Raw genomic sequence first — 15,595 nt, 5'->3', positions numbered from 1 at the left:
TGGCATTTCAGAATTAACCAATCAAATATTCTATACACTGTATCACTGTCAATATTTAAGGAATAATATTAGCCTTCTAGCTGATGATACATCTTGCTTTTGAAACCAGCAAAAATGCAGGAAGCTAGTAAGAGGACAAGTGAAAATATTGATAGCTTGGCATATTGGGAAGATATTGGGAAGCTCCCCCTGCCCTTCATGTGGACTTTCATACACATAAATGAGAAAAACCAGATTAAATTAAGTCTATAACCTACAGTGTGTTGCCACAGACTCTTTTTTAAACTCGTATAATTAAGTGTGAACTACTCATTAACTTTACAACATCCTTTTAAAGTGTTGTTACTTAACCATAGCCTCATGCTAGTTAATTATGGAAAATGTAAGACAAAGGTTTTGGGGTGGTTTTTTTTGTGTTTTTTTTTTTTAGAGCCATAATTCATTCAGGTACCTTAAAGCACTTAACATACTGAGTGTACAAAATTAGCTACAATTGTCAGGTAATTTTCAAGCCAGATATTAAAAATGAGCACACAGAGGCTCTTCTCACTTCTATGGGGGCCAACTCTGAAAGAGTGTGGTTCATTGAAATCACAGGCCACTCCGTAACAATAGGGGAATCTGCAGAGGACAGAAAATGCTCATCTGCTACTCCCTTAAATGAAACTTAGAGAAAATGACGAGACCTGTCCCACTGTGGGGGTGATGGCGCTCACCTACTGAGTTGGACCACGAGGCAGGATCATTTTCCTAAGTATCATTTTAACCTGGAAAATCCATGCCACACAGCAATGATAAAAGGATTCTCAGGAGGTTTTTATAATGTATTATTGGTGTTGTTGTTTTAAAGAGCAGTAACTTCTGAAACCACGCTGAGATGGAGTGCATTCCAAGACAGAAAACCTGAATTCTAGACCAAAAGTGTAACATCGCAACCTCTCTGTGGTTACTTTCAGAACCGAATGAGATAATGTAGCTGAATGTGACTGATTTCAGTGCTAGATTCAGGAACCTGTCAATAGGTATCTATTTCTGAAGCTCTACGAGTGGTATTCTCTGAGGGTGTCACTGGGATTGATCTGCCGTGGGTCTTACTTAATTGGACATTTGTATTATTTTGTGATTTGGAACATTATTCTGAGGACAAGGTCTCATCCTTACTCAATATTTTATCCACCTCACTGTAGACCGTAGTTCTTCCAAAATGTGTTCCAAAAGAAAAATTATTTTGGACTTTAATTGAGTGATTGGGTTTCAAATGAAACTAAAATTGTAACCCTGACTTTGTCTTCTCCTTTGTACTATTACATAGGCAAGGTTATTCAGGGGAAGGAGGGAAATCTAGCTTTGAAAACAAGGCCTTGAGAGGATCCAAAAAAATGCGGAATAGGAAACAGGAAAATGTAATCAAGCAAGCCCTTTGACATTCCTTTGAAATGATACAATTCTATCGTAGTTTTGAGTTTGTGGATCCCCTTAAGATTTTATTCATTATCACAGAATTTGCAAGGAACTGTGTAGAACAGAGAGCACAGAGAACATTGCCCTTTATGGCCTCAGTTCACTAATTTATTTTATGTGTTTTGCTGCTATTCTGAGCCAATTCAGTGTCATAGCCTTGTGGTCAAGGTAAGCGCTACAGTTTAGCAGTGCATTAGGGAAACTAACTGAGAAAAGGCCTTTTGATAGAGGAGATAGTGCAGAGAGGCTGTGAGTTCCTTTACAGGAAATGGATTCTACCTTGTTTTAAATTTTGAGGCATTTGGAAGTTCCAAGTTGAGTCTAGCTGGGATGAGAGGGCAGGGGGGAGAGAATTTGCATGCACACAATCAGCAGATATGTATTTATCATATCACTTGCTACAAATGATGGGTAACGGTAAAACGGGAAGGACAAGGAGGACGTGACACTTCTCAGCACTTGCTTGGTTTCTCTCTTATTTGATGCATCGATCCACCTCCACTGCACCTGAGAGAAAGCTGAGGCTTGGGGAAGTAACCTGCTGAAGGTGACTGGGGTGATATGGGGAAGAGGGAGGATTAGAATTCAGATCAGCTGTCTTTGCGGGGGCCCAGGGGAGCGACCGACAGCCCGCAGGGGGATCCGCAGGACTTCCTTGATCCTCAGGACTTCCTTTGCACTACAGCCACTAGAGGCTGGAGAAGAAGTAAACCATCCCTGAGGGCAGCTTTTTCTCCACACTCCCTGCGGCCGGCTTCAGGCCGAATTGTACTGGAAATAATGAACATTGCCTCTTATCCCAAGCTGTTGTTCACCTTTCCACTTCTTTCCTGCCCTTTCTTCCTGCGGGTCCTCTGTCTGTCTGCGTTCTACCAATGAACATAGGAAAGGGTTGGTGTCAAGTGTTACGTTCTATGTTTACAGTTTTAGTCCCTCCATTAACTGCAGTCTGTTCTTCAACTTTATTTTAAGAAGGGATACATGCACGTAACTAGTAACTAAATGTACTTGTACAACAAAAAACAGCAGGCCCGTGCCCCACTGCTCTGGATCCTGAATCCCACTTCCTTGAGGCAAAAGCCTTCAGCTGTTTTAGTAATTTCTTAGTATTCTCTCTCTCTCTCTCTCTCTCTCTCTCTCAATAACAGGCCTACACAGCAATGTCTTTATTTACACATTTAATTTTGAGCATTGTCTATGAAATTCTTTCCATGGAAGTAGAGGATTTAGTTTTCAGACCTTCTCCTGCACAGCTTTTCTTCCAATTCACCTAGAAGAGTCATAATCTTCGGCGAAACCAGTGTACTGTGTTTCCAGGGTTACGTGCCACTCACAGCTGAGCCATCTGTGTAGTACAATTTCGTTCCTTTTTTTTCTACATCTTTGCAATTTCTTTAGTGTTTTCGGTATCCATTAGGATGGGTTCTGCTGCTACCATCAAGACCAGCATGGCAGTGGCTTGAAAGATGGGAGTGTCTTTCTGTCTCATGTGACAGTCCAAACTAGCAGTCCAGATAGTATGTGACAGTTCCAGAGGCAGGGACCCAGATTCCTTTTATTTTATTTACTGTTTTGCCAACCTGGACAAGGGACTTCCATCCACTTTGTGCTCTAAGAGCCCGCCCCCCTCCACCTTGACTGTCATGTCTGCTCTCCTAGGAGTTGGGGCAGGGAAGGGGATGTGGAGCTCACAGAAGAGGCAAAATCACGTCCCATTGGCCCAAATTGAGACCCATGGCCACAAAAAACTGCGTGAAAGTGGGAGGGATAGGTCTTACTGTGACTTACCCAGCATCCATAAGAAAAAAAAGTGGGTGAAAAGAGAGGCTAATACAAAAAATGTGAGTGAGGTGGATGTCCTTTTATAGACACATTGTGACTCTGGAATCATGGGTTATTTCTTCAGGAAGCAGTTCTGTGTCGTCTCTCTGATGCTCCCTTGGCATTGCCATGCAGCTTGCCTTCCCTGCAAGGCAGGCTGGGCGCTTATCAGTGTTTGTCATTTGTTGCGGGAAGCTCCTTGGGAACACCCTACCTGTTGCAGAGGAAGAGTATATTTTCTCAGCAAGGAAACTAAACGTTAGGATCTCCGTAGTAGAGCGGGGCCATATCTTCTGAAATGCCAGTCCAGAAGATGAATCAGGGAAAATATAAGCAACATGAGCACCCACAAAACGATCACAGTGGGAAGTGGGTGCTGGGTGCACTTTGAGAGTCGCGCAGGTGGCTGAAAGGCACTGACATGCCACGGAGGTTCCAAGACAGAAGAGTGTCATTCAGGCTCTCGTGTCACAGGGACAGGCTCTTGGACAGGAAGCCTTCAGGGGGAGCATCCTTGGCCACTGGCTAAAGTCATTCAAGCAGAGGCCTTTAAAAATACCTTAGTCTTGCCCTGACCTGTGTGACTCAGTGGGTTGGGCATCATCCTGCAAACCAAAAGGTTGAAGGTTAGATTCCCAGTCAGGGCACATGCCTGGGTTGTGGGTCAGGTCTCTGGTTAAGGACAGGTGAGAGGCAACTGATTGATGTTTCTCTCCCTCTAAAAACAAATAAATAAAATCTTTTTTAACTAACTAAATAAATAAAATGCCTTTCGATGAGTGATACTTGGAGGAAACATAATTTTATGAGTGATTTTGGATGGAGATTTATATTAGAGAATGGAAGAAATATTTATCTTATTGCATCAAATATTTGTGAGAATTTCATTAGATGATTGAGGCAAGTCACCTCCAACGCCCTCAGCTCAGTGGAAATTCACTGCTCAGCTGTGGTCTCCTGATCACAGATGAGAGACTATAAGTAACCCAAACACTGGATTTTGTCTGGGGGAAGGAAAGGTGGCTGATATCTCTAGGGGAGAAGAGCCCTGATCAAGTCTTCCAAGCTCCTTTTATTGAGAAGGGGATCCAGGGGATACAGAATCAGGATATACAAATCATCAATCAATTTCAAATGCTTGGATTACTGTTACAATCACTGGTTACTAATAACAATGTCAGGAACACAGTGAGCGTTCTGGGTCACAGCCCACTAAGCATCCTGGCACTATGTGGACAGCAAGTGAATACACCTTCCGGGTACTTGATGTCACACAGGGTCCATAGCTAACATAAGAGATGAGAAAAACAGAGCAAGCTTCAAAGCAGAATATGCATGCATTCTTTAACTCCATTTCCCACGGGGACCCCCTGAATGGGTTTTCGGGTCATGTCTGTTGCCAGCCTTCCCAGTCTTCCGGTCAAGACTTACAGGCCTCCCGGGGGAGGGCCTAGCTTGTGGCTAGGCTATAATTCCCAAAACCACACAGGGCAGTCCCCTACAGATGATAACAGTAATTAACTTTATTCCGCCACTTTGGGGGAATAGTTATATTTTTCAAGTGAAAAAAGACAAGGTGGATGTATTTGGTGTGCGCGTGCGTGCGTGCGTGTGTGTGTGTGTGTGTGTTTATTGTTGTTGTATAACAAAATCCTACAGACTCAGTGGCTTAAAAAAAAAAGGTCAGTTTATTTGTTCACAGCTCTGTAGGAAGGAATTCTGACATGGTGTAACTGTGTCCTCTGTTCAGGGTCTCAGGAGGCTGAAATCAAAGTGTGAGCTGGGCTGAATTCCCACCTGGAGTTCAGGGGCCTCTTTCCAAGCTCTCATGGTTGCTGGAAGAATCTAGTTATGTGTGGAAGTAGAGCTGGGGCCCCTGGTTTCTTCCTGGCTGTTGGCTAGGGGTTGATCTGAACTTTCTGAAGCTGCTCTTAATCTTTGCCACATGACCTTCTCCATCTTCAAAGCCAGCATTGGAGAATCTCCCACATCAACTCTCTCTGACTTTAGGGAGGGCCATATCCCTTTTATGGACTTGCCTTAAAAAAAAAACCACAAGTGATAATTAATTTAATCATGGGGATTACAGTCCATCATATTCACAGTTCTAGCCATGTTCAAAAGGAGGAAGTTACATAAGCCAGGCATACCGGGGGTGGGAATGTCAGAGGCCATCTGAGCATTCTGCCACCATTGTGGGTCTGTGTTAGGAGGGTGACTCTGACAAAGTAGCAAGGATAGACTAGAAAGGTATGAAGATACAGCCAAAAGAGGTCATCTTGTGTGCCAGCTCCAGTCACGTGGTGCCGAGGGTCCACCAAGATGGAACCATCCTCATGATCGAGCAGAGAAGAACGGAGAGGCAGCAAATGCACTATGCATGTACCACCCTTGACTTTTAGGGTGTAACCATACAGTATCCGCCTGAATCAGAGCAGGTACAATAGGAGTGGAGCATATGCTAAGATTTCACACCATGAGGCTGGGATAGACCTTGGACAAGGAAATCGGAAGGAGAAACGGGGATGCTTGTGCCCTGGAGACCATTCGCACAGGTTGCCTCAGGCAGTCCAAGGTTCACAAGGGTCTGGGATAAAAGGACAGGTTTAGGAACCTACAGAGGGGTCTGACGGGCCAAAGCATCCTTTTTGGCAGAAACTAATTTGCATAAGATTAACAGAGGAATTTTTAATAAAAGAGTAAGGGTCTGAGATGTTGCCCGCATCCCATGGTGGACTATGTTGCGAACAGATGCCATGGTCTGCTGTGGCAGCCAGCTTCCTTCTCTGGGGTTAACACCGTTCTTCATGGCTGTTTCTCCTCCTTGTGCCCTTAGCTGCTCCCTTCTCTTGATCCAGGGATGAGGTCCCTTCTCCTTCTCCACACAGGCCTGCTCGTGGTCTCTGTTCTCAAAGTGAGGCAATTTGGTTACCAGGCCTGAACTGCTCACCGTTCCACTTTGTTCTCCATTTCACATCCCATCTCTTATCTACCCCAGTTTCCTGTTCTTCTCACTGCTGGGCATCTGATCCAGAAGTTAGGAGAGAGGTTAAGGGCTGGGGACTTTTTCTTTTTTTAAGTAAGCCTTCACTGTTGATTACCATCAGCATTTAAAAGAAATCTGACTTCACTGCATTGGTGAAGGGGAAATGTAATGACAAGTATCACAGTGTTAGCAAAATGGCTTTATTTACATCATTAACATTTGTAGCCCTTTCCCACTTGGAGCTTCTGGGCGTCCAGTGAGATTAGTTTGCAATAAAAAAGAAAAAGCTGCAGTTCCAGCAGCAACCATTAATTAAGCATCCGCTCTGTGCCAAGTCATTTATATATGAGGCAATAATGGTGAAGTTGTTTAAGAGAATGGGCTCCGGAACCCAAATGGTTGAGTCCAAGTCCCAGTTTTCAACGTACTAACTACATGACCTTCAGTATGTGACTTCACCGTCTGCATCTCGGTTTTCCTGTGTATAAGTAGAGGACAACAACACTTGTCTCTAAACTTTTCTACAGGTGATAAAGTATCCTACTAAATAAGTGTTAAATGTGATTATTTATATTCATCCCAATATTTAATTCACACAATTATCCAGCAAGGTAGGGACGATTCTTCCATTTACCAGTGAGAAAGCTAAAACTCAGAGATGTTAAAACACAAAACAAAACCAAAGCTTGTCAAATATCTCAGAGTGAGGAAGAGAGTGAAGTTTCTATTTGAATCTTAATGAGTAATCCTGGTGATCATATCCTTTCTGCTCTGCCATGATCTTCTGGCTTTATCCCCTTTGTTTGCATTAAATGCGGATGATTGACATAAAAAAAAAATATTTTTCTTCTGAATGATCCTTCTGGACCAGATATGATTGACATCTATCTAATGCAGTGTCTAATGCACAGGAACTTCATTAACGGTGGGTAGTTATAATTGTTTTCTATTTCACTATGAGCTCTTTAGGACTAACCTAAATGGATATAATTTCCTATATTTTTTAAGTAGGTCCATACTGCTTACCTCTCCACTAGTAACTTTCTCACATACAAAGTAGTTTCCTCTCTCTCTCTCTCGCTCTCTCTCTCTCTCTCTTCCAGCAGATATGGTCAATAACAGAGAGTATTCACACTTCACTCTTATTTCCTTATTTTACATTTATATTTGATAATAGAAAAGTTACATATAGTAAAATAATAGGCCACCAAGTTCAACAGAATCAATGAATAATGGACAAACGGATTAAAATGTCCTGCATTTTATTCTTGGTTCTATTAGAAATAACATGAAAAATTCAGATACATTAGATTTAAAAGAATCAGCTCCTGCAATAACATTGAAGGTCATTTGTAGATGTTTTTAATTTACTTTTTGTAGTGTACAGTTCAATAAATTTTGATACATGTATAGACTTGTGTAAATACTGCTATCATCAGAATACAGAGCAATTCCATCATCCCAAAGAGCTCCCTCAACATGACTCAAAGGTCATGTTGCAAATGAGTCTTTGGAAAAAAGGAAATAAAAAGGTTAAACCCAGAGATACAGAAAGAAATGAGAAAATAATGAAAAAACATTAAAAACTTCAACAAAATCTGAAGACCTGAATTCTTCTCCTGACTGTGTAATTTTGTGGACACCCGTAACTTTTCTAAGACCCAGTTTTTTCATCTTTAAGATAAGAAGGTTAAGCCAAATAAGTCCTACAATTCTTACATGGTTTCAAATTCTAGACTTAAGATTCTATGTTGAATCATGTGAACCTAAACATTTCAGAAAGAACTCATCCTTGAGTTTTTAAATAAGTATATTTTTCCATTCCTTTCTTATGCTCTACCCATATGAAATAGTGTTTAATTTCATATTTATACCCATTTCTTAATCTACCCATTGGAAAGATTCGTCGGCAGCCGTCCATCTCGAGAGACGATGGTGTAGCTTCTTAAGAGTCCATCTGCACCGCCGAAAATGGCTGTGCAGTCCGACTCGGGAGTGACACGGTATCTGTCTCCTCCCGTGTTGAATCGACATCTTGCGATGACGCTGGAGTGTCCTCTCCAGTGAAGCTGAAGCTACAGAGCCTGGGCAGGGTGATATGGAGGGTCTGCTGTTGCCCATGCAGCAGACCCCTCCTCTCTTCGCAGCTGAAGGGTCCAAGGGAAAGACGGAGTCAATACAGCTTGGCTTCAGGTGCGCCGCAGGAGTTGCCGGTGTTGACTACACGTCAAACCGCCTTAGGGACTCCGGCTCCGGATTTTCTGTCGGGGTTTACTCCCTTAGCCTTTCCCCTGAAGAGGTATGCCGCAAGGCAGCGGAGGTTTTTTGGAGTCAGAGTTTTCCTTCTCTGATGTGCCCTGACTGGAAGATCGAACCAGCAACACTTAGCTCGCAGGCCGACGCTCAATCCACTGAGCCAAACCAGCCAGGGCAAAGATTGGAAAGATTACTACAGCACATACAGTATATATGATCACATTAATGTATGATTTGAATTACAGTTCCTTTGTAATGATATTTTGCCATATTGCTACTTACATGGGATATTTTGATTGATAAGTTATAATAATTTTTGGTAGGCCATCTTCAACAGAAGTTGAAATCTGAGGAATGGCAGGTGACATGAGACATGCCAACTTCTGAGCTGTTCTCTTGACTGCGACCCCTGGGAGCTACATAGATTTGGCGAGGCAAGATGAAGGAGTGTGCGTGCCCTGCACCCAGGGTTGCTGTACGATTTATGTGTGGCTGACTCTGAATAAACGCTTCCTTCAGGGCCATTTCCTCCTGTCATCCGTGCTGTTTCCTTTGAACTCCAAGAGACACTGTGCTTGGGAAGTAGACACTCAGTGCTTGGAATAGAGTCAGCAGTTTTGTCCATTGTTTCACGGGCTAAACTATGACATTAGTGGCAGAGCCTTCCCTCCTTGGGCCACGAAAACTCGTTTCTCCCGTTGGCCCTTTAGCTGCCCTCTGGTGTGAAGATCTGGCTGGAAGGTGGCTGCCTCCCAACCGTGAACCGCTCCCTGCGGCCGGGCCAGCACCGTGCTGCCAGGCTAGCGTATTCCTTACTTATTGATGAAGGAAGGTTCCGTTCTTGTTTCATCTGGTGCATGGGAGGGTGGCAGGAACAGTGAACACACAAGCAGTATCAAAAGTCTAGGGAAGAGTTGGCTCTTTGAGGAATGTTTGTCTTAGGAGAAAATGAGTATCTGTGAAATTAGATAAGTACAACTAAGCAGATAATAGTCTTTAGGAAGTTGTCAGCACAGTGGATATTTACAGGTGGTGCCCTAGGTAGCTTTTGGGGACAGAGAGTTTGGATCAGAATTTTTATCAGTGATAAAGCATTTTGGGAGATCATGTTCATTTCGGTTCCTGTCAGTGAAGTTTAAACACTGAATGAATATGATGTCTAACAATATGAAGTTAAACATGATAATATTTCAGAAGAGAGGGGAAGAGAAGTTCCCAGAGAGAAACAGGGGAGAAAGCTGGGTTCTGTCTTTTAGGATAAAAGCACAAATTGACTCATGCACACGCAATCATGTACTCCTAGGCCTTTGTTCTGATTGAGCTGAAACGCTCAGCTTAATTTTTATGACTTGGCAAAGCTGTGCATTGAACAGGACCTGGATGGTGAATTAAATTGGCCTCTTACCAATTAGTATGCAGCTTCGCTGACCTCTGACCTTTTCACACAGTCTCGCTGCCATAATGCTAGTTGCATTAAGATGCTACAGGAAAACTGTCGGAAGCTTTGATGGAGAAATCTAACTGGAGAGGTGAACCACAAAAAAAGAATAAAGGAATGAAGTAGAAAGTAAATAGGAACTCAAAGAAAGGAAACCTCAATGTAAAGTGAGAAAAGACATTTCACAAAGCAAGATTTGACCTTCCTTTGAAGCATAAGTGGTACTTTGAGAGGAAGAAAGAAAGGTAGGCTCTTCGGAGTTCATGACCATCCGTCCTGCAGTGGGAATGTGCTTGCGTTTTGGTAAAGGTGGAGGTAGGGAACAGCCACGAGAAGGCCTGGCAGGACCAGATGATGTGTGTCTGAAGTTGGTGACAATGGCCTTGGCTGGAGGGGTGGGATGCAGCAAGGATAGAGAAGAACATGAAAGCCAGCTCGTGGGCTATGGACGCTGTCATCACAGGCACCTCTGTTGATTCTTGGTTGGGGTGGGGTGCGGTTGAACAGGTCTTTCAAGACAGTGATTCCTGGAGGGTGTTCTTCAAGGGGGGTCAGACAGATGAAGAGTGACATTGGAGAGCGGAGGCTCCTATTGTAACCTAGGAAGCCCACTCATATTTACCAGGCTGATTCTGAGAGCAATGGGTAGAAGACTGTAGGGTATTCAGAACAGAAAAACGAGTTACAAGGTATAGGAAGCTTATAAATTCCTCAAATTCCAGAATGTTGGTGTCAAAAAAGATTCTTTTTTAAAGCCATTTATACTATGTGAGGTGTGATATCTGTTTTCTTCAAACTCAATGTAATGTTGAAGGCATGAGCTTTCCATGGAGGTGAGAGAGGAAAAACTGGCCCTTTATTGGCTCTTGCCCTATGCAAGGAGGTCAAGGAAGGGACAAAGTCCTGGTGATGCTGACACCAAACTTCAAAAGGAAATCCCTGCTTTTATTTTTTGGGATCTAATGGGCAGGTGTTGCAGTCACTGGGCACTAATGGTGGGTGTAGCAGCCACTGCAGCTTTTTATAATTAGAAGGCAGAAGGCCTTCAATCACTCATTCATTCATCCAAAAATCAAAACGTCCCTCCTCCAACCCCCGCAACACACACACAACTATTTAAATGCTTACCTGTGTCTTGAGGAAATAGCAGTAAATAATCAGATATGAAAAGTGTTTCTGGGGAGCATTAAACCCGGTGCGATGCTGATGCCCTGGGGTAGGCTGCATGGGTCCTTGTTTGCAGAGGGTCTGTTGCTATGCGCAGCCCAGAGCAGAAACATAAGCATCCAGGTTGAAAAAGTGATTATCAAACAACTGAGGCAACAGGAGAGGGGCTTTACTTCTTCCATGCCTAGGAGGTCATATGACTTGATTCTTCTGAAAGCGAATATGTGTTCTTTTTTTTTTAAAGTATGTTTTCTCTATAAATTTGTATACCTTCTATATAATCATTTCATAGAACAAGGCTAGTGTCATGTGCAAAAATAAAAATGAAAGTAAATCTGTACACTGAGGCATAATGTATTATTAGTTATACGTAAACTCGTTTTGTATGCAGACACCTGAGAAACAACCTCGACATTTTCCAGCTTTTATTTTGGTCAGATTGGCAGACCAGAATCCAACGCACATTCTCTAGAGATCAAGAGACTTGAAGGCCAGACCAATGTTGGTGCCAAACTCAGGGTCAGCCAGGACTGGAGCATTTAAAAAATGTGTGAGACTGCATCACACATGTATGAACACACACACCACATTTATAAATGATTTATGTTTACCAAGTAGGCAGTGCTCAGAGAGGGTAGTCATAAATAAGCTACCACTATAGTCTTTACTCTGTTTATACATTCTCATATGCTCACATTGGTAGTTTTTTTATTTAAATATAATTCTTATCTGCTTTCTATGTATTACCACAGTATTTAACCAAAAGAGGGAATAATTAAATGAATTTTTGGATATCCATAGGTGGAATTTACACTGCATTAAAGTTTGTGTTTTTCTCTTTTGTTTTCAATTGTTTTTATTTATAGATTTTAGAGAGAGAGAGAAAGGTGGGAAAGAGAGAGGGAGAGAGAGAGATACATTAATTTGTTGTTCCACTTATTTATGTATTCACTTGTTGATTCCTGTATGTGCCCTAACTGAGGATCAAACCTACAACCTTGGCATATTGGGACAATGCTCTAACCAACTGAGTTTTTAATGTTTATTGAAGGGCCTGGGATTCTACTGATGCCCAAATGTTGAGTAAAAAAATCAGGTTATAATATTATATTTCCATTATAACATCTTATGTGTAAAAATGAAAAGAATATTGAATATATAATATATAAATAATCATAATATAGCTTTATCTTATTTATATTTCAGATTTATTTGTTTATATCTTTATATTTTCCAATTCTTCTACTTTGTATATGCAATCTTTTATAAGAAGAGAAAAAGCAATACTACAATTTAAAAATATTTTTAATCATCACTTTTCTTTATGATGCTTTAAAAATTTTCCTCTGATTTTCACTTAAGGAAACCATCTATGCCATAGATAGTTGTGATTGTCACTTTCAGTACTTCTCACTTTGGAATTTGATCTGAGTTCAGAGTGAACCAATTTCAGTATTCTTTTTGCTAATGAAACAGAAACACTGCCAGCAGCTTCCTGGAGGAATTTTAGCACCTTCAAGGCCAAACAGAATGTTGCCTCTGAGAAGATGGGAAAGTTCCTTCAGGCAAACATTCTTAAGATCCAAAATATTTGAAAATATGTATTTGAACAGCTGTGTTTTATTCTAATATTTTAAAAACGATTTCAGCTCTTTTTCATATAGAAAGTCTGCCTTGGTCTTTTTCTTTTTCTTTTTAATTAGAATAGTACTTATTTCTAGAACAAATTTACTGTGGAGTTAGAGGCATTTGTTTACCAAACCACAGAATCTTGTTTATAAAAGATAATTCGCTTCCAGCTTGGTGGTAGTTTGCTGTTGCTGGTTAATGGCTCTTGATGTTCCGGGAAAAGACACCTGTCGCCTTAGTGATAGATAGTAGATATTTTACCAAAGTGAATACAAATTGTTAATGAGTTAGCTCAGATTCTTAAAGGACACTTATCATGCTCTTCATCCAGTTTCCTCAAAGAAAAGACACCTACAGATCAAGGGACATGTGTGTCCCCGAATCTACTTTGGAAACCTGCTGACAATCACCTTTCGGAATTTAACCCAACCTCAGAAGGGATTCCAGGGTAAGGAGAGTTCTCAATGGCTCTGAGAGTCATTCCTGAGAAATGGTCTCAGTCATCTAATTTTGAGAATTTATTCCAGTTATTATTTTCTCTGGAATTATCAGAAAGGCTTATACAATTTATTGTGAACTGTTTTAATCCCTGACATTAGCCCATCTAAGACTCCAGGGAATGGTGGCACTGTTGATATCCCACCGTGTGGAACCACAAAATCTGCAGGGCCCAGGGAAAGGCCTGTCAAGAAATCAGAACACTCTGAATTGAGGCGTTAAGGCAGACCCAAATAAACAGAAACCCCCCACCCCTGGTTCTGGCGTAAGGCAGTCAGTCCTTGAATTGGAGTCCTGATCCTCTCAGTTCCTATTTGGCAAAACTGGAGCAAGGAATTCATTCTCTCTAGTGCCACCTACATGTTCAGGCTGTCAGGCTTGAATGACATGATGTAATTCCATCAACTCAATACTTGGCTCATCAGAATAGGAGATTTTAGTGAATGAACAGAGACTCTGGAGCCCAGGCAGGAAAAGGTGTGGCTTGTTAAAGGATAACTGAGATGCCAGCAATGGTGGAGGCTAGAGCAGAAAGCTGGAAGGCATGCCCTTGAATCTGTGCGGTGGTGAAGCCAGCAGAGACATGACTGGGAGCCATCCCTGACCTGGTGCAAACTAAGCCCCTCCTCAGTCGGTTTCTACTTAATACCGAAGAGGTGCAGAGGCAAGCTGCTGCTTCAGCTGGTAGCAGCGAGTCCTTTGGCTATTGATTGTGTTGGTTTTTTTAAAAACGTGCACAGTTTTTAAAATTTAGTGCCTTGGATAAATCCCAAATAGCTTTACAGTAATTATTGAACTACAGGTGTCTAAAAGCTCTGGAGGGAAAGGTGATTTAAGTATTTGCTACCATTACCTTCTGTTGTATAACAGACCAACCCAGAATGTACTGCTTTACAACAAACATGATCCGTTATTTGTCACCCTTCTGTGAGCTGCCTGGAAGGTATTCTGCTGGTCTTCGGCTCAGTTGTACAGTGTGGGGCGGGGCTGGTCAGCCAGGGATGCCCCATGTCGGGGTGGGTCAGCTGGCCACTGGAGCTTCTTCACATGGAGGTGGTCTCAAGGCTCAATTCCATGAGGGCAAAGGAGGAAGCTGTGCAGTCCATGGAGGCCTAGGCCCCAGACATCACCTATCAGCACTTCCGCCACATGTTAATATTGGGCCAGGCAAGTCACCAGACCAGTCCAAACTCAAGGAGAGAGAAAAAGGGAAAATAAATGCTACTTCTTAATGGAATAAGTGGCAGAATCGCATGGTTAACAAGCACGGGAGTCATTGTTGTGGCCATTTTAGAAGAGAAAAAAATAATGAAAGATTCGAACTCAGCATTACATAAGAAGTAAGGTGGATTTATAACCAGGAAGGTGATGCTAGGTGGCCTCTATAGGACCTATATAGGGAAAGCAAAGAGCTCCCTCAAATGACTGTCTGATCGCTTGTACATTGCCAGGTTGATTGTGTTCCATGACGAGGGTGATTTATGTCCAAGTTTGTTCAGGACAGTTTTGTTTATGACTGCTGACCCAGAGTAAAAATAAAAATTAACTCCCCTTTCCCTCGCAAAACATCCGGCTCTGATGAACGGATTTTACATTCACATTAAGTGTAGTTCAGCTATATGTTTTGGACCTTGAAATTCTGTCATGCTCTGATAAAAATCACTTGGACAAACTTCTGACCTTTCTGTTCGGTGGACACTTTGGAGGAGGCGTGTGCCCAGAGAGGGCAACTTAGAAAAAGTTCATCATCTCAGGGACGTCTGTCACTGACACGTTAGTTTATAGATGTGGAAACTTTTGGTACAGAGCTGCCTGTGGACTGAGACTCTTTGTTGGAGCTGCCCAAGGACTAACCTTTTCGAGCCAGAATCGAAAAGAATTAGGCAGAGAGAGGAGATACCTCCAAGATAGCAGAGACTCAATGTTCCTCTCCCCTTCACCATAAATTAGGTAAGGGAGCAAATCTCACATATTCCATTTAAAATGTCATTTTAACTCATTATTGCAAAAATGTACCTAAATAGACACTTCACATAAAGGGGAGTACAATTGACACAAAATAATGACCACCGCAACAAAAACGCAGGGAAGTCTTTGTAGCTAAGAGTCCAAGAAATAAAAATAAAGCACTCTTGATATAGTATTTTCTGCTATTAATGCTTCCCTTGTTTTGCCTGATGGAACTGTACCATCTAAGTGCCTGATATATGTATGTAATTTGTCATTTGTAATTTGTAATAACGTATGTAATATGTCAATGAGAGGCAAAATGAAGTGCCTCAACTCTGAAGTCAGACTGTCTGGAAGAAATATGTCTGAAATAAGTGAAGAATATAGAC

At 42.0% G+C, this 15,595-nt stretch overlaps 1 long non-coding RNA gene across 1 annotated transcript in view; it reads left to right on the top strand.

Moving 5' to 3' along the window:
• LOC149999251 (uncharacterized) overlaps positions 1-15,595 on the top strand; it is a 234,078-nt gene that overhangs the window by 131,240 nt on the left and 87,243 nt on the right. The gene's annotated exons all lie outside the window — the stretch shown is intronic.

The sequence above is a fragment of the Furipterus horrens genome, unplaced genomic scaffold, assembly GCF_987537825.1.
Source record: "Furipterus horrens unplaced genomic scaffold, mFurHor1.1.pri manual_scaffold_10, whole genome shotgun sequence".
Classification (NCBI taxonomy): Eukaryota; Metazoa; Chordata; class Mammalia; order Chiroptera; family Furipteridae; genus Furipterus; species Furipterus horrens.
The sequence above is the reverse complement of the archived record's forward strand: the minus strand, read 5'-3'. Positions and strand labels throughout refer to the sequence as shown.